This window comes from Oncorhynchus keta, chromosome 12 (assembly GCF_023373465.1).
Source record: "Oncorhynchus keta strain PuntledgeMale-10-30-2019 chromosome 12, Oket_V2, whole genome shotgun sequence".
Lineage (NCBI taxonomy): Eukaryota > Metazoa > Chordata > Actinopteri > Salmoniformes > Salmonidae > Oncorhynchus > Oncorhynchus keta.
The window spans coordinates 36,688,332-36,706,980 of NC_068432.1; the positions used below are offsets into that span (position 1 = coordinate 36,688,332).

At 46.0% G+C, this 18,649-nt stretch overlaps 1 protein-coding gene across 2 annotated transcripts in view; it reads right to left on the reverse strand.

Annotated features, from left to right (window-relative positions):
* The window catches only part of LOC118391439 (G-protein coupled receptor-associated protein LMBRD2B-like), a 49,415-nt gene that overhangs the window by 27,709 nt on the left and 3,057 nt on the right, over positions 1-18,649 (reverse strand). Inside the window, exon 1 of one of the 2 annotated variants that reach the window (XM_052458157.1) lies at positions 1,724-1,940. The exons of the other annotated variant lie outside the window; for it this stretch is intronic. The gene's annotated coding sequence lies outside the window, so the exon portion shown is untranslated. Of the gene's footprint in view, positions 1-1,723; positions 1,941-18,649 lie in introns of those variants that run through there. 2 annotated transcript variants of the gene reach the window in all.

An 18,649-nucleotide genomic window follows, 5' to 3' on the forward strand; every position in this document is an offset into this window, starting at 1 on the left:
ATTGAAATAAATTCATTATGCCTTATCTATGGATTTCACATGCCTGGACAGGGGCGCAGCCATGGGTGGGCCTGGGAGGGCATAGGTCCACCCACTTGTGAGCCAGGCCCAGCCAATCAGAATGAGTTTTTCTCCACAAAGGGGATTTACTACAGACAGAAATACTCCTCTGCACCCCCCTCTGACGATCCCACAGGTGAAGAAGCCGGATGTGGAGGTCCTGGGCTGGCGTGGTTCACGTGGTCTGCGGTTGTGAAGCCGGTTGGACGTACTGCCAAATTCTCTATAACAGCATTGGAGGTGCATTACATTCTCTGGCAACTGCTCTGGTGAACATTCCTGCAGTCAGCATGCCAATTGCACACTCCCTCAAAACTTAAGACATCTGTGGCATTGTGTTGTGTGACAAGGAAAGTTTCTGGGATCTTTTTTTCAACTCATAAAACATGGGACCAACACTTTACATGTTGCATTTATATTTTTGTTCAGTGTATTAAGCGAACAACAGAGCAGTGGAAGGACAACCCGTGAACTGGGGATGTTACGTGTTGTCTTACCCAGCCTCCCTTGCAGGATCACCATGTGCGGCTCTGTATTTAGGGGAAACTGATGAGTCACAAGATGGCGGGTACACCCAAATGGATGTTGGACTTGGAGTCAGTGGAACCCACTGGTGAAACAGAGAAGCCACTCTCTGTACTAGTGAGTTTTGGTGCAGAGTTTGTACATGATGAAGTCAAGTTATGATGTGTCCGTTTTTGTCCCGAATTACAGTTTTTTAGGTGTTGTCATGACTTTGGCCTCTCTCTACCCTACTGATGTTACATTTGCAAACCCTTTGGTTAACATAGAGATTCTGGGAACATCAGAACGTGGGGGGAAATGAACTATATTCTGGTAATCCGACCAATATGCAGTGGTACTTAATGAATATGATGTCAGTTCGGTTGTCATCTGAGACATTCTCATCAATGATAACCAGAAGGGGACTAGGGTTCTAATTTTGGAACACACACCCCCCCCACCCCCCACCCGTTCAGCTGGAAAGTGGCGCATGGAACGCAAAAATATTCCTAAAAATATTTAACCTCCACACATTAACAAGTCCAATGGCTCAAATGAAAGATAAACACCTTGTTTATCTACCCAGCAAGTCAGATTTCTAAAATGTTTTACATATTTATGTCAAACCACCACCGAAGACACAGCTAATTTGCATAGCCAAGTTGAAAAAAATATGCAATCAACAAACGCAGGATTAAAAGAAAAATAATGCACTAACCTTTTGAAATCTTCATCAGATGACAGTAATATAACATGTTACACAGTACATTTGTTTTTTTCAATAATATGCTATATATATCCATAAATCTCTGTTTACAATGATGCATCGTTCAAAAAATGCTACTCAAATGTCCTGAGAAATGACGATAGCTCCGGCAGATAACGTCAGCTAACAAGGAATACACATCATAAACTGTGACTAAATATGCATGTTCTACATATATATAGTTAGATACACTTCTTCTGAATGCAATCGCTGTGTTACATTTATTTTTAACGTTACAGGTTTCGTTCACTAGGCTATACTATGAATCGGCGCTCAAAAAGTAGCATTATGGCTCCTCTATCTTGGAGTCCACATAAACCCAAATTTACCACATAAATATTCCCTTACCTTTGCTGTTATTCCATCAGAAGACCTGGAAGGAATTATACTTACCAAAAACAGCGTTTAGTTTTGCAGTCTGTGTCTTTCGGTTCTCAAACACGACACATTTCGGTTGAAATGTAGCCAAAAGTCAAGTGGATGCGCACCAAAACGTCGAACTTACATATTATATGTCGATTAAACTTGTCAAACTAACTTCATAATCAAGCTTTAACATGTTATAAAGGTGTACAGCAATCGTGAGGACGAACAGAAACGCATGCATTGTATAATCTATCTTGGAAAAAAGACAGGACCTGAGCAGAGCGCGCATAAAAGTGACCTGTTTTTTCGCGTGACCGAAAGGTTTCGGTTGGCCAAAACTCTCGTGAGCTAGCGATTCTCACAATGAGAAGCCCCATTGAAAGCTGAGATCGTGCTGAAGACAGAGAGACTGTTCCCAGACCTGTAACTGCTTGGGAAGGGTGGGGGCGATGACGTCAAAGTTGGGCCAACTTTTATGATGACAAGAGAGAGTTTGGGAGAATGACTGCCCTGAGAGTTCTGCTTTACATACAGACATAATTTAAACGGGTTTAGAAGCTTTAGAGTGTTCTCTATTCAATAATATTTTTTATTTGCATATATTAGCAACTTTTGACAAAAAAATATGTTTACTATGGCACGCAATTACTCCAGCGGGGGCAGTAGACAGCGCTATCCCCAAGAGGATAAGATGACATAAACTCTACAGTGTAAAGTCTACACATCAGAGTTATCGGATTCACATGGAATTGTTGTTCAATTTAAATGTTTGAACATGAAATTATTCCTGATGGGATGAAATGTGATTTTAGCTTCTAAAATGTGAGATTTGGGTTTTCATAAGGTAGGGCTCTGCTCAATCAGTGGCCCGCCCCTGTGAAGGGACATGGGCTATAAAACTTTTCAAACACGCCCTCCTCTCCCTTCCATCCTGTTCCGAGGATGTGAGGACGACGTTCCGATGTCAGAATGGTTCAGATAATAACTACAGAACGAAACCAACATCAGCGTGAGCTTTGGTTGCGAATGGTATGAACTTTGAACTCTTATTCAGTACATAAGTGATACCTCCTAGCCGTTGAGTTAGCAACAGCAGCTGCAAACGGAGGTTAGGAAGGAACAGACAGAGTATCCTGTCTACCACACAACGACGTTACCACAACGTATCCAATTTACCAGCAGAGACATTCTTCAAAGGACTCGGTTGGGCAACACGGCCTTCCATCTACCACCAACCTACTGAAGCACTGCTCTGAGTAAATATTTATTACATTTTCCTTTTCCAAATGGGTGGTAATTTAGAATGCATAAGATACTGTATTTACGATAGCACAGCTTCTTCCTTTGGTCCTCAGTCTTCCCGCTCTTTCACTCAACCCAGCCCTTTTCTTTTGTGTAACAAGCTGTCATGTCTGTTCCGCCCGCGAGGGACGTTTTCCTTTATGACAATTTGTAATCAAGTTATGATTGTGTAATTCTGTGTGATTAGTTAGGTATTTAGTAAATAAATAATTAAACCCAATTTTGTATTGCTGATTCATCTTGTTAGCCAGGCTTCGTGGAGATAACCAATAATTGACAACTTTCAGATGAGACTGAATTAAGGTGACGATTAATATTGACTGCTATTGATGTAAAATATTACTAGGTCTTTAAGAGTTTATTCGGAAGATAACAGCTCTATAAATATTATTTCGTGGTGCCCCGACTCTTTAATTAATTACATTTACATTTACATGATTAGCTCAATCAGGTAATATTATCTCAAGGCCATCAGACTGTTAAACAGCCACCACTAACATTGAGTGGCTGCTGCCAACACACTGACTCAACTCCAGCCACTTTAATAATGGGAATTGATGGGAAATGATGTAAAATATATCACTAGCCACTTTAAACAATGCTACCTAATATACAGTGCCTTGCGAAAGTATTCGGCCCCCTTGAACTTTGCGACCTTTTTCCACATTTCAGGCTTCAAACATAAATATATACAACTGTATTTTTTGTGAAGAATCAACAACAAGTGGGACACAATCATGAAGTGGAACGACATTTATTGGATATTTCAAACTTTTTAACAAATCAAAAACTGACAAATTGGGCGTGCAAAATTATTCAGCCCCTTTACTTTCAGTGCAGCAAACTCTCTCCAGAAGTTCAGTGAGGATCTCTGAATGATCCAATGTTGACCTAAATGACTAATGATGATAAATACAATCCACCTGTGTGTAATCAAGTCTCCGTATAAATGCACCTGCACTGTGATAGTCTCAGAGGTCCGTTAAAAGCGCAGAGAGCATCATGAAGAACAAGGAACACACCAGGCAGGTCCGATATACTGTTGTGAAGAAGTTTAAAGCCGGATTTGGATACAAAAGGATTTCCCAAGCTTTAAACATCCCAAGGAGCACTGTGCAAACGATAATATTGAAATGGAAGGAGTATCAGACCACTGCAAATCTACCAAGACATGGCCGTCCCTCTAAACTTTTAGCTCATACAAGGAGAAGACTGATCAGAGATGCAGCCAAGAGGCCCATGATCACTCTGGATGAACTGCAGAGATCTACAGCTGAGGTGGGAGACTCTGTCCATAGGACAACAATCAGTCGTATATTGCACAAATCTGGCCTTTATGGAAGAGTGGCAAGAAGAAAGCCATTTCTTAAAGATATCCATAAAAAGTGTCGTTTAAAGTTTGCCACAAGCCACCTGGGAGACACACCAAACATGTGGAAGAAGGTGCTCTGGTCAGATGAAACCAAAATTGAACTTTTTGGCAACAATGCAAAATGTTATGTTTGGCGTAAAAGCAACACAGCTCATCACCCTGAACACACCATCCCCACTGTCAAACATGGTGGTGGCAGCATCATGGTTTGGGCCTGCTTTTCTTCAGCAGGGACAGGGAAGATGGTTAAAATTGATGGGAAGATGGATGGAGCCAAATACAGGACCATTCTGGAAGAAAACCTGATGGAGTCTGCAAAAGACCTGAGACTGGGACGGAGATTTTTCTTCCAACAAGACAATGATCCAAAACATAAAGCAAAATCTACAATGGAATGGTTCAAAAATAAACATATCCAGGTGTTAGAATGGCCAAGTCAAAGTCCAGACCTGAATCCAATCGAGAATCTGTGGAAAGAACTGAAAACTGCTGTTCACAAATGCTCTCCATCCAACCTCACTGAGCTCGAGCTGTTTTGCAAGGAGGAATGGGAAAACATTTCAGTCTCTCGATGTGCAAAACTGATAGAGACATACCCCAAGTGACTTACAGCTGTAATCGCAGCAAAAGGTGGCGCTACAAAGTATTAATTTAAGGGGGCTGAATAATTTTGCACGCCCAATTTTTCAGTTTTTGATTTGTTAAAAAAGTTTGAAATATCCAATAAATGTCATCCCACTTCATGATTGTGTCCCACTTGTTGTTGATTCTTCACAAAAAAAATACAGTTTTATATCTTTATGTTTGAAGCCTGAAATGTGGCAAAAGGTTGCAAAGTTCAAGGGGGCCGAATACTTTCGCAAGGCACTGTAATGTTTACATACCCTACATTATTCATCTCATATGTATACGTATATACTGTACTCTATATCATCTACTGCATCCTTATGTAATACATGTATCACTAGCCACTTTAATTATGCCACTTTGTTTACATACTCATCTCATATGTATATACTGCACTCAATACCATCTACTGTATCTGGCCTATGCCGCTCTGTACCATCACTCATTCATATATCTTTATGTACATATTCTTTATCCCCTTACACTTGTGTCTATAAGGTAGTAGTTTTGGAATTGTTAGCTAGATTACTTGTTGGTTATTACTGCATTGTCGGAACTAGAAGCACAAGCATTTCGCTACACTCGCACTAACGTCTGCTAACCATGTGTATGTGACAAATAACATTTGATTTGATTTGGGGGGAAAAAATCATTATGGAGGAATTATTTTATTGAATAGCATGTCATATCACTTAATCCGGCGTAGCCAAAGACACGATAGTGTCAAGCTTATGGTCACATGGAAGCAGTGTGTAGAAGGGAAATTCCTAGATGTGAGAAGTGTGCTGGAGGACACAAGACAAAGGAATGTCTAGTATTGGTGGAAAAAGTTGTGTGTAAACTGTATGGCTACCCATGGTGCTGGAGATCAGAGGTATCCGGTGAGAAAAAGACAGGTTGAGATTGCCATGATCAGAGTAGTGCAGAAGGTGTCATATGCTGAGGTTGCAAACAACTGTCCTATTTTGTTATTTTTTTTTGGATTGTTTGTAACTTATTTTGTACATAATGTTGCTGCTACCATCTCTTATGACCAAAAAGAGTTTCTCTACATCAGAACAGTGATTACTCACCTCGAACTGGTCAAAGATTTTTTATTTAACAAGTCCGACGCGAAGGATATACTGCTTTCTCGAGACCAGGCCCAAATCCCTGTCATTTACGTGAAGAAAAGACAGAGAAAAAAGGGGCGGAGGTCGGGGTGCCTTGTGAGAATTCGTAGGCGAGTGAGTAAACCTCCACTACCATCCGTAATACTGGCCAACGTGCAATTATTGGAAAATAAATTGGACAATCTACGATTAAGACTATCCTACCAACAGGACATTAAGAACTGTAATATATTATGTTTCACAAGTCGTGGCTGAATGACGACACAGATAATATTGAGCTGGCTGGGTTTTACGTACATCGGCAAGACAGAGCAGCTTCATCTGGTAAGACATAGGGTGGGGGTATGTGTCTATTTGCCAAAAACAGCTGGTGCGAGCCGTCTAATATTAAAGAAGTCTCGAGGTATTGCTCGCCTGAGGTATAGTACCACATGATAAGCTGTACCCCACACTATCTACCAAGAGAGTTGTCATCTATATCATTCGTAGCTGTCTATTTACCCCCACAAACCGATGCTGGCACTACGACCACACTCAACGAGCTGTATAAGTGTCACGACTTCCGCCAAATTTGGTACCTCTCCTTGTTCGGGCGGCGTTTGGCGGTCAACGTCACCGGCTTTCTAGCCTCCACCGATCTACATTTCTTTTTCCATTTGTTTTGTCTTTATTGTACACACCTGGTTCCCATTACGTTTGAATTATTTCCCTATTTAAGCTCTGGATAAGAGCGTCTGCTAAATGACTTAAATGTAAATGTAAATGTAATCTCTGTGTCCTGCACCTGACTCCACCTTACCCACATCACCTAGATTCTGACAGAAACACGCACCTTCAAATGGAGTCAGCAGGTGCACACAGCCCTCCTCTACCTATGGAGGAGCGCGTCAAGCAGCACGCGACTATGTTGCAAAGTCTCAGGAGCGCTTACAATCTGGTGCGTGCCCGGGAGGGGGATGAGTGGAAGACGACATTTAGAACCACCTCTAGGCCCTATGAGTACCTTGTCATACTGTACGGGTTGGTGAATGCTCCATCATTCTTTCAATCCTTTGTAGACAAGATTTTCATGGACCTGCACCGGCAGGGTGTATGACATTCTAATATACTCCGCTACACGCACCGAGCATGTGGCCCTGGTCAGCAAGGTGCTTGGTCGACTGCTGGAGCATGACCTGTATGTCAAGGCTGAGAAATGTATGTTCTTCCAACAGTCCGTCTCCTTCCTAGGGTACCGCCTGTCAGCGACAGGAGTGGAGATGGAGAAGGATTGCATTTCAGCCGTGCCTAATTACCGTCTCCAACCACAGTAAAGGAGGTGCAGCGGTTCTTATGGTTTACCAACTACTACCAGAGGTTGTTCCGGGGCTTTGGTCAGGTGGCGGCTCCCATTACCTCTTTGCTAAAGGGTGGACCGGTGCGACTGCAGTGGTCAGCTGGGGCGGACAGGGCTTTTGGTCACCTGAAGGCTCTGTTTACCTCTGCTCCTGTGCTGGCTCATCCTGATCCGTCTTTGGCATTTATAGTAGAGGTGGACGCGTATGAGGCTGGAATAGGAGCTGTGCTGTCTCAGCGCTCGGGTACACCAAAGCTCTGCCCCTGTGCTTTTTTTCCCGAAGAAGCTCAGCCCGGCGGAGTGAAACTATGATGTGGGTGATCGGGAGCTGTTGGCTGTTGTCAAGGCTCTGAAGGCGTGGAGGCGTTGGCTTGAGGGGGCTAAACACCCTTTCCTCATTTGGACTGACCACCGCAATCTGGAGTACATCCGGGTGGCGGGAAGACTGAAACCTCATCAGGCAAGGTGGGCCATGTTTTTCACCCATTTTGTTTTCACCCTTTCCTACAGACCAGGTTCCCAGAACGCTAAGGCAAACGCACTTTACCGGATGTATGACACAGAGGAGCGATCCACGGATCACACTCCCAAACTTCTGGCTTCTTTCCTGGTAGCACCGGCGGTATGGGAGATGGATGCGGACATCGAGCGGGCGTTATGTACAGAGCCCACTCCCAACCAGTGTCCGATTGGGCGTCTGTACGTTCCGTCTGATGTCTGTGATCGTTTGATCTGTTGGGCTCACACGTCACCCTCCTCTGGTCATCCTGGCATCGGTTGGACAGTGTGCCGTCTTAGTGGGAAGTAATGGTGACCCACTTTAGCTAAGGATGTGAGGGTTTATGTTTCCTCCTGCTCGGTGTGTGCCCAGTGCAAGGCACCTAGACACTTGCCCAGGGAAGATTACAACCCCAACCCGTACCACAATGGCCGTGGTCACACCTATCGGTGGATTTCGTGACGGATCTTCCTCCGTCACAGGGAAACACCATGATCCTGGTTGTTGTGGATCGGTTTTCTATGTCCTGCCATCTCCTTTCTTTGCCCGATCTCCTTACGGCTCAACAGACTGCGGAGGCCCTGTTCACCCACGTCTTCCGGCACTAAGGGGTGCCTGAGGATACAGTTTCTGATCGGGGTCCCCAGTTCACGTCTAGGATCTGGAGGGCGTTTATGGAACGCTTGGGAGTCTCGGTCAGCCTCACCTCGGGTTTTCACCCCGAGAGTAACGGGCAGGTGGAGAGAATTAACCAGGATGTGGGTAGGTTTCTGCGGTCCTATTGGCAGGACCGGCCGGGGGAGTGGGCGGCTTTCATCCCCTGGGCAGAGATGGCCCAAAACTCCCTCTGCCACTCACCTATCTCCTTTTCAATGTGTACTAGGTTATCAGCTGGTCCTGGCACTGTGGCATCAGAGCCAGATTGAAGCACCTGCGGTGGACGAATGGTTTCGGTCACCGCAGTGAGGCCCCGGTGTATGCACCGGGGGACCGGGTCTGGCTCTCTGACCCGAAACCTACCCTTTCGCCTGCCCTGCCTGAAGCTGGGTCTACGGTTTGTGGGGCCATTTAAAGTCCTGAGGAGACTGAACAAGGTTTGTTATAAGTTACAGTTCCCTCGTGATTATCATATTAACCCCTCGTTCCATGTGTCTCTCCTCAGGCCGGTGGTGGCTGGTCCGCTTCAGCAGTCTGAGGCGCTGGAGGTTCCTCCATCCCCTCTGGACATCGAGGGGGCCCCGGCGTATACTGTGCGAGAAATCATGGACTCAAGGCATCGGGCGAGGGGCTTTCAGTACCTCGTGGAGTGGGGTACGGTCCGGAGGAGAGATGCTGGGTGCCGGTGGAGGACATCCTGGATCCTTCCTTACTGCAGGAATTTCACCGTCTCCACCCGGATCGTCCTGCGCCTCGTCCTCCGGGTCATCCCAGAGGCCGGTGTCGACTCGCTGCTGGAGCCGCGCGTCAAGGAGGGGGGTAAAGTAAAGTTACTATTCTTACTCATCTCTGTGTCCTGCACCTGACTCCGCCTTACCCACAAAACCTAGACTCTGACAATAAGGCCATAAGCAAACAAGGTGTCACGCCCTGACCATGGAGAGCCTTTTTATTCTCTATTTTGGTTAGGTCGGGGTGTGACTAGGGTGGGTAATCTAGGTTGTTTTGTTTCTATGTTGGCCTGGTATGGTTCCCAATCAGAGGCAGCTGTTTATCGTTGTCTCTGATTGGGGATCATATTTAGGCAGCCACTTCCCCACTGTGTTTTGTGGGATCTTGTTTATGTGTAGTTGCCTGTGAGCACTCCATAGCTTCACGTATCTTTTGCTTTTTATTGTTTTGTGCGTTTCACAAATAAAAAGTTGTGGAACCCATATCACGCTGCACCTTGGTCCGAATGTTCTTTCGACGATCATGACACAAGGAAATCCAGAAAAGGTGCTCCTAGTGGCCGGGGACTAATGCAGGCAAACTTAAATGCGTTTTACCTTTCAACCAGAGGGGGGAAAAAAAACTCTTGACCACCTTTACTCCACACACAGAGACACGTACAAAGCTCTCCCTCTCCATCCATTTGGCAAATCTGACCATAATTATCCTCCTGATTCCTGCTAACAAGCAAAAACTAAAGCAGAAAGTACCAGTGACTTGCTTAGTACGGAAGTGGTCAGATGACGCAGATGCAATGCATTTACATTTACATTTAAGTCATTTAGCAGACGCTCTTATCCAGAGCGACTTACAAATTGGTGCATTCACCTTATGACATCCAGTGGAACAGCCACTTTACAATAGTGCATCTAAATCTTTTAAGGGGGGTGGTGAGAAGGATTACTTTATCCTATCCTAGGTATTCCTTAAAGAGGTGGGGTTTCAGGTGTCTCCGGAAGGTGGTGATTGACTCCGCTGTCCTGGCGTCGTGAGGGAGTTTGTTCCACCATTGGGGGGCCAGAGCAGCGAACAGTTTTGACTGGGCTGAGCGGGAACTGTACTTCCTCAGTGGTAGGGAGGCGAGCAGGCCAGAGGTGGATGAATGCAGTGCCCTTGTTTGGGTGTAGGGCCTGATCAGAGCCTGGAGGTACTGAGGTGCCGTTCCCCTCACAGCTCCGTAGGCAAGCACCATGGTCTTGTAGCGGATGCGGGCTTCAACTGGAAGCCAGTGGAGAGAGCGGAGGAGCGGGGTGACGTGAGAGAACTTGGGAAGGTTGAACACCAGACGGGCTGCGGCGTTCTGGATGAGTTGTAGGGTTTAATGGCACAGGCAGGGAGCCCAGCCAACAGCGAGTTGCAGTAATCCAGACGGGAGATGACAAGTGCCTGGATTAGGACCTGCGCCGCTTCCTGTGTGAGGCAGGGTCGTACTCTGCGGATGTTGTAGAGCATGAACCTACAGGAACGGGCCACCGCCTTGATGTTAGTTGAGAACGACAGGGTGTTGTCCAGGATCACGCCAAGGTTCTTAGCGCTCTGGGAGGAGGACACAATGGAGTTGTCAACCGTGATGGCGAGATCATGGAACGGGCAGTCCTTCCCCGGGAGGAAGAGCAGCTCCGTCTTGCCGAGGTTCAGCTTGAGGTGGTGATCCGTCATCCACACTGATATGTCTGCCAGACATGCAGAGATGCGATTCGCCACCTGGTCATCAGAAGGGGGAAAGGAGAAGATTAATTGTGTGTCGTCTGCATAGCAATGATAGGAGAGACCATGTGAGGTTATGACAGAGCCAAGTGACTTGGTGTATAGCGAGAATAGGAGAGGGCCTAGAACAGAGCCCTGGGGACACCAGTGGTGAGAGCGCGTGGTGAGGAGACAGATTCTCGCCACGCCACCTGGTAGGAGCGACCTGTCAGGTAGGACGCAATCCAAGCGTGGGCCGCGCCGGAGATGCCCAACTCGGAGAGGGTGGAGAGGAGGATCTGATGGTTCACAGTATCGAAGGTAGCCGATAGGTCTAGAAGGATGAGAGCAGAGGAGAGAGAGTTAGCTTTAGCAGTGCGGAGCGCCTCCGTGATACAGAGAAGAGCAGTCTCAGTTGAATGACCAGTCTTGAAACCTGACTGATTTGGGTCAAGAAGGTCATTCTGAGAGAGATAGCGGGAGAGCTGGCCAAGGACGGCACGTTCAAGAGTTTTGGAGAGAAAAGAAAGAAGGGATACTGGTCTGTAGTTGTTGACATCGGAGGGATCGAGTGTAGGTTTTTTCAGAAGGGGTGCAACTCTCGCTCTCTTGAAGACGGAAGGGACGTAGCCAGCGGTCAGGGATGAGTTGATGAGCAAGGTGAGGTAAGGGAGAAGGTCTCTGGAAATGGTCTGGAGAAGAGAGGAGGGGATAGGGTCAAGCGGGCAGGTTGTTGGGCGGCCGGCCGTCACAAGACGCGAGATTTCATCTGGAGAGAGAGGGGAGAAAGAGGTCAGAGCACAGGGTAGGGCAGTGTGAGCAGAATCAGCGGTGTCCTTTGACTTAGCAAACGAGGATCGGATGTCGTCGACCTTCTTTTCAAAATGGTTGACGAAGTCATCTGCAGAGAGGGAGGAGGGGGGGGATTCAGGAGGGAGGAGAAGGTGGCAAAGAGCTTCCTAGGGTTAGAGGCAGATGCTTGGAATTTAGAGTGGTAGAAAGTGGCTTTAGCAGCAGAGACAGAGGAGGAAAATGCAGAGAGGAGGGAGTGAAAGGATGCCAGGTCCGCAGGGAGGCGAGTTTTCCTCCATTTCCGCTCGGCTGCCCGGAGCCCTGCAATGCTGCAGAACTGTTTTGCTAGCACAGACTGGAAGATGTTCTGGGATTCATCCAATGGCAATGAGTAGTATACCACCTCAGTCACCGGCTTCATCAATAAGTGAATTGATGATTCCATCCCCACAGTGGCAGTGCGTACATATCCCAACCAGAAGCCATGTACTGTATTACAGGCAACATCCACACCAAGCTAAAGGCTAGAGCTTCCGCTTTCAAGGAGCGGGACATTAATCCGGACGCTTATAAGAAATCCCGCTACGTCCTCAGACAAACCATCAAACAGGAAAAGCGTCATTGCAGGACTAAGATTGAATCCTACTACACCGACTCTGATGCATGTTGGGTGTGGCAGGGCTTGCATACTATTACAGACTACAAAGGAAAACCTACAGTAGCCGCGAGATGCCCAGTGATGTGAGCCTACCAGACAAGCTAAAAACCTTTTATGCTCGCTTTGTGGCAAGCAACACTGAAGCATGCATGAGAACATCAGCTGTTCTGGATGACTGTGTGATCACTCTCTCCATAGCCAATGTGAGAAAGACAGGTCAACATTCACAAAGCAGCGGGTCCAGACGGATTACCAGGACGTGTACTCAAAGCATGCTGGACCAACTAGCAAGTGTCTTCACTGACATTTTCAACTTCTCCCCGACCAAGTCTGTAATACCTATATGTTTCAAGCAGACCACCATTGTCTCTGTGCCCCCAAGGTAAGCTGCCTAAATGATTACCGTCCCACGTGTTATTTCTTACATTGTTACCCCAGGAAATCTTAGGTTTTATTACATACAGTCAGTGGGAACTATTAGATATAAGAGCAACGTCAACTCACCAACATTACGACCAGGAATATGACTTTCCCGAAGCAGATCCTCTGTTTGGTCCACCACCCAGGGCAATGGATCGGATCCCAGCCGGTGATCCAAAACAACGGTGCCGAAGAGGGGGCAGACGTAGTGGTCTTCTGGTCAGTCTCCGTAGATGGGTACGCTCCAGAGCATACTACTCGCCAATATCCAGTCTCTTGACAACAAGGTAGCCGAAATCCGAGCAAGGGTTGCCTTCCAGAGAGACATCAGAGACTGTAACGTTCTTTGTCTCACGCAAACATAGCTCACTCGAGACACGCTATCGGAGTCGGTACAGCCACCTGGTTTCTTCACGCATCGCGCTGACAGAAACAAGCATCTCTCTGGTAAGAAGAAGGGCGGGGGTGTATGCCTTATGATTAACGAGACGTGGTGTGATCATAACATACAGGAACTCAAATCCTTGTTCACCTGACCTAGAATTCCTTACAATCAAATGCCGACCGCATTATCTACCAAGAGAATTCTCTTCGATCATAATCACAGTTGTGTAAATTCCCACCCAAGCAGACACATCATTGAAATAACTTAATTTGACTCTATGTAAACTGGAAACCACATATCATGAGGCAGCATTTATTGTAGCTGTGGATTTTAACAAGACTAATCTGAAAACAAGGCTCCCTAAATTTTATCAGCATACCGATTGTGCGACCGGTGCAGGCAAAACCCTGGATCATTGTTGTTCTAACTTCCGCGACGCATATAAAGCCCTCCCCCGTCCCCCTTTCGGAAAAGCTGACCATGACTCCATTTTGTTGCTCCCAGCCTATAGACAGAAACTAAAACAGGAAGCACCCGTGTCAGGTCTGTTCAACGCTGGTACGACAAATCGGATTCCACGCTTCAAGATTACTTCGATCATGTGGACAGGGATATGTTCGCATGTGTTTTGTCTGGTCTAGGGGTCTTTGTATGTTTATGGGGCTGTTTCCTTTCTAGGTAGTTTGTAGGTCTATTGTTGCCTAGATTGGTTCTCAATTAGAGGCAGCTGTCTATCGTTGTCTCTGATTGGGAACGATATTTAGGCAGCCATATTCTGTGGGTACTTTGTGGGTGGTTGTCTTCTGTTTTTGTGTCATTGCACCAGATTGGACTGTTTCGGGTTTTGCCACGTTTGTTGTTTTATATTTTGTAGTGTTCTCGTGTATGGTCTTGACTAAACATGTTGACCTCTAACCACGCTGCATTTTGGTCCTCCTCTCCTTCAACGGAAGAAATCCGTTACAGAACCACTCACCACACCAGGACCAAGCATGTATGGGGGGGGCACAGGGAGTATGGCGAAGCCAGGTAGGAGACCTGTGCCAACTTCCTGTGCTTACCGGAGAGCGAGAGGGTCCGGGCAGGCACCGTGTTATGCTGTGGAGCGCACGGTGTCTCCAGTGCGGGTGCATATCCCGGTGCGGTACATACCAGCTCCTCGTATCGGCCGGGCTAGAGTGGGCATCGAGCCAGGTAAGGTTGGGCAGGCTCGGTGCTCAAGAGCTCCAGTGCACCTGCACGGTCCGGTCTATCCAGTGCCACCTACAAGCACCAGCCCTCCGGTTGCAGCCCTCCGCACCAGACTTCCTGTGCGTGTCCAGAGCCCAGTACTCCCTGTTTCTCCTCCCCGCACTCGCCCTGAGGTGCGTGTCCTCGGCCCAGTACCACCAGTGCCGGCACCACACACCAGGCCTACAGTGCGCCTCGCCTGTCCAGAGCTGCTAGAGTCTCCCGCCTGTCCAGAGCTGCTAGAGTCTCCAGCCTGTCCAGAGCCGCCAGTCAGCCAAGATCCGCCAGTCAGCCAAGATCCGTCAGAGCCGCCAGTCAGCCAGGATCCGCCAGAGCCGCCAGTTAGCCAGGATCCTCCAGAGCCGCCAGTCAGTCAGGATCCTCCAGAGCCGCCAGTCAGCCAGGATCCTCCAGAGCCGCCAGTCAGCCAGGATCCGCCAGAGCCGCCAGTCAGCCTGGATCCGCCAGAGCCGGCAGTCAGCCAGGATCCGCCAGAGCCGGCAGTCAGCCAGGATCCGCCAGAGCCGGCAGTCAGCCAGGAGCTGCCAGAGCCGGCAGTCAGCCAGGAGCTGCCAGAGCCGTCAACCAGCCTGAGCTGCCCCTCTGGAGGAGGAGTCTGGAGGAGTTGGTTTAGTCCAGTAGGGCCCTTTAGTAGGGCGCCAGAGCCGCCACCGTGGACAGACACCCACCCAGACCCTCCCCTATGGATTTAGGTGTGCGGCCGGGAGTCCGCACCTTTGGGGGGGGTACTGTCGCACCCTGGCCTTAGTTATCTTTGTTTTATTTTTTATTTTGGTTAGGTCAGGTTGTGACATGGGGGATGTATGTGTTTTGTCTGGTCTAGGGTTTTTTGTATGTTTATAGGGCTGTTTCCTTTCTAGGTAGTTTGTAGTTCTATGGTTGCCTAGATTTTTTCTCAATTAGAGGCAGCTGTCTATCATTGTCTCTGATTGGGAACCATATTTAGGCAGCCATATTCTATGGGTACTTTGTGGGTGGTTGTCTTCTGTCTTTGTGTCATTGCACCAGATAGGACTGTTTCGGTTTTCACATCTGTTGTTTTGTATTTTGTAGTGTTCTCGTGTATGGTCTTGATTAAACATGTTGAACTCTAACCACGCTGCATTTTGGTCCTCCTCTCCTTCAACGGAAGAAAACCGTTACACCGTCTGTGCTCTCATACTCCCAAAACACTGTTGTTTGAAAAACAAGGGAAAAAAATGCAATATTACCGTTGTTTGTCCCTCTTGAGCCACTATAGCAACAACATAACCAGGAACACTTCCTCAGAATAGTAAGAATGAATATAAGAAATCAAAAAATCTGTCATTAATTTTGAATTTTTGCAAAGGAGGTCTTAGTGATGCAATTTTACATCTAGCTAAGAGGTTTGGTGCAGTGTTTCTCATGTGATTTTTTTTAAACAAACACTACTCCTCTCGTTGAATGACAACAAACTTGGAGTAGTACCCTTGACCAATCACTGACAAACTTTGACTTGTCTCATGTAGCCTAGCGGTTAAGAGCGTTGGGCCAGTTACTGAAAGATCACTGATTGGAATCCCTGAGCAGACTAGATGAAAACCTGTCAATGTGCCCTTGAGCAAGGCACTTAACCCTAATTGTTCCTGTAAGTTGCTCTGGATAAGAGCATCTGCTAAATGGCCCCCAAAAATATGTATGCACGAATAGCCAAAGAAATTAAATGCTGAAGACCGACACGAACAAAAGCTAAAATGTTATCCCAATATGTGTGTGAACTGTTTAGACTGGGAAGCATATGGTACGCTATAGAAGCAGAATGAACTCTTGGTAGGTGCATGTGTGAAAGTCGGACACTAGTGGTTTTCCAACAGCAAGGATCATCAAACATTTTGGGGTGGCAGGGTAGCCTAGTGGTTAGAGAATTGGACTAGTAACCGGAAAGTTCAAATCCCCGAGCTGACAAGGTACAAATCTGTTGCTCTGCCCCTGAACAGGCAGTTAACCCACTGTTCCTAGGCCGTCATTGAAAATAAGAATTGGTTCTTAACTGACTTGCCTAGTTAAATAAAAGGTAAATAAAAGTGTTTTTTCTTAAAGTTGCCAGGATGTCACTTGTCCTACTTATACCAGTACACTCATAACAACTTAATCATTATGAAACTTTTATTCAATAAAATAAGCCACATTTACCAAATAAGCCAGAACATTTTTTGGTAATACAATTTAACACTCATTGACCTTCATACAAAAACTTGATTGGTGAGCAAAAAACATCCCGAAAAAACACTACCTGCTGGAGATGACAGATTTTGGGCCCAGTGATCCCTCTAACTTCTCTTCTTTCTCTGTCACAAAGCACCTTGTTCTTCTAAAAGCCCATTTATACTTGATCCGAAAATGTGGTCGGGGGCACCATATGGATAGTGTGACGCAATTGCGAAGCCTCCAGAGGCATGCAGAAGCTAAATTGAGCTCTGTACCGCATTGCCGTGTGCCGCCCAAATAAATGTTTTCTACCAATCCATGGTACTGTGCCGTCCCAAATATAAAACAGGAAAGTTTGATCAAGCGAATTGAAAAATGATTTTGACACCCAAAAGTCAAAGAAATCCATGTAATATAGGCTACACCTTCACAATAAATCAATTATTTATTTTAGACAGGTCTAAAGAAACATGATTGGAAGAAAATTTAGTCTATTTCAGAAGAACAGAATAGCAGACTAAGTTGTTGAGTTGACTGAGTTGATCTGGCTATGCCAAATGGCTGTGGGCTAAACAAGTTCATTTAGCAGACAAGATTTTCTTAGAATTCCGTGGCATTATTTTATAGTATGAAGAATACAATTGAACAAAGTTGAATAAAATAGAAAGGATATTTTCTCCAAACGATTTGAGGGAGTGCGCACATGCGGCTATTCTGTGTTGAGCGGTTCACAACGAAATAGGTATTCCTATATGCTCTATTTAGAGTTATTGATGTTATTAATGCAACTTTAGTTGTTCTACAAACGTTGGGCTATATGTGCAGAAATAATGCAGTAATATGAGTGCAGTAATGTCTAACAAGAAATATCTAACAAATTACACAACATATACCCAATACACACAAATCTAAGTAGGAATGAATAAAGACTATATACATATATGGATGAGCAATGTCAGAGCGGAACGGACTAAGATACAGTAGAATAGTATAGAATACAGTATATACATATGAGATGAGTAATGCCAGATATGTAAACATTAAGTGACGAAGATACCATAGAATAGTATAGAATAGAGTATATATTTTTATTTATTTTATTTCACCTTTATATAACCAGGTAGGCTAGTTGAGAACAAGTTCTCATTTGCAACTGCGACCTGGCCAAGATAAAGCATAGCAATTCGACACATACAACAACAGAGTTACACATGGAATAAACAAAACATACAGTCAATAATACAGTAGAAAAAAGACAAATATATATATACAGTGAGTGCAAATGAGGTAAGATAAGGGAGTTAAGGCAATAAATAGGCCATGGTGGCGAAGTAATTACAATATGGCAATTAAACACTTGAATGGTAGATGTGCAGAAGGTGGATGTGCAAGTCGAGATACTGGGGTGCAAAGGAGCAAGATAAATAAATAAATAAATAAATACAGTATGGGGATGAGGTAGATAGATGGGCTGTTTACAGATGGGCTATGTACAGGTGCAGTGATCTGTGAGCTTCTCTAACAGCTGGTGCTTAAAGCTAGTGAGGGAGATATGAGTCTCCAGCTTCAGTGATTATTGCAGTTCGTTCCAATCATTGGCAGCATAGAACTGGAAGGAAAGGCGACCAAAGGAGGAGTTGGCTTTGGGGGTGACTAGTGAGATATACCTGCTGGAGCGAGTGCTATGAGTGGGTGCTGCTATGGTGACCAGTGAGCTGAGATAATGTGGGGCTTTACCTAGCAGAGACTTGTAGATAACCTGTAGCCAGTGGGTTTGGCAACGAGTATGAAACGAGGGCCGACCAACGAGAGCGTACAGGTCGCAGTGGTGGGTAGTATATGGGGCTTTGGTGACAAAATGGTGGCACTGTGATAGACTGCATCCAATTTGTTGAGTAGAGTGTTGGAGGCTATTT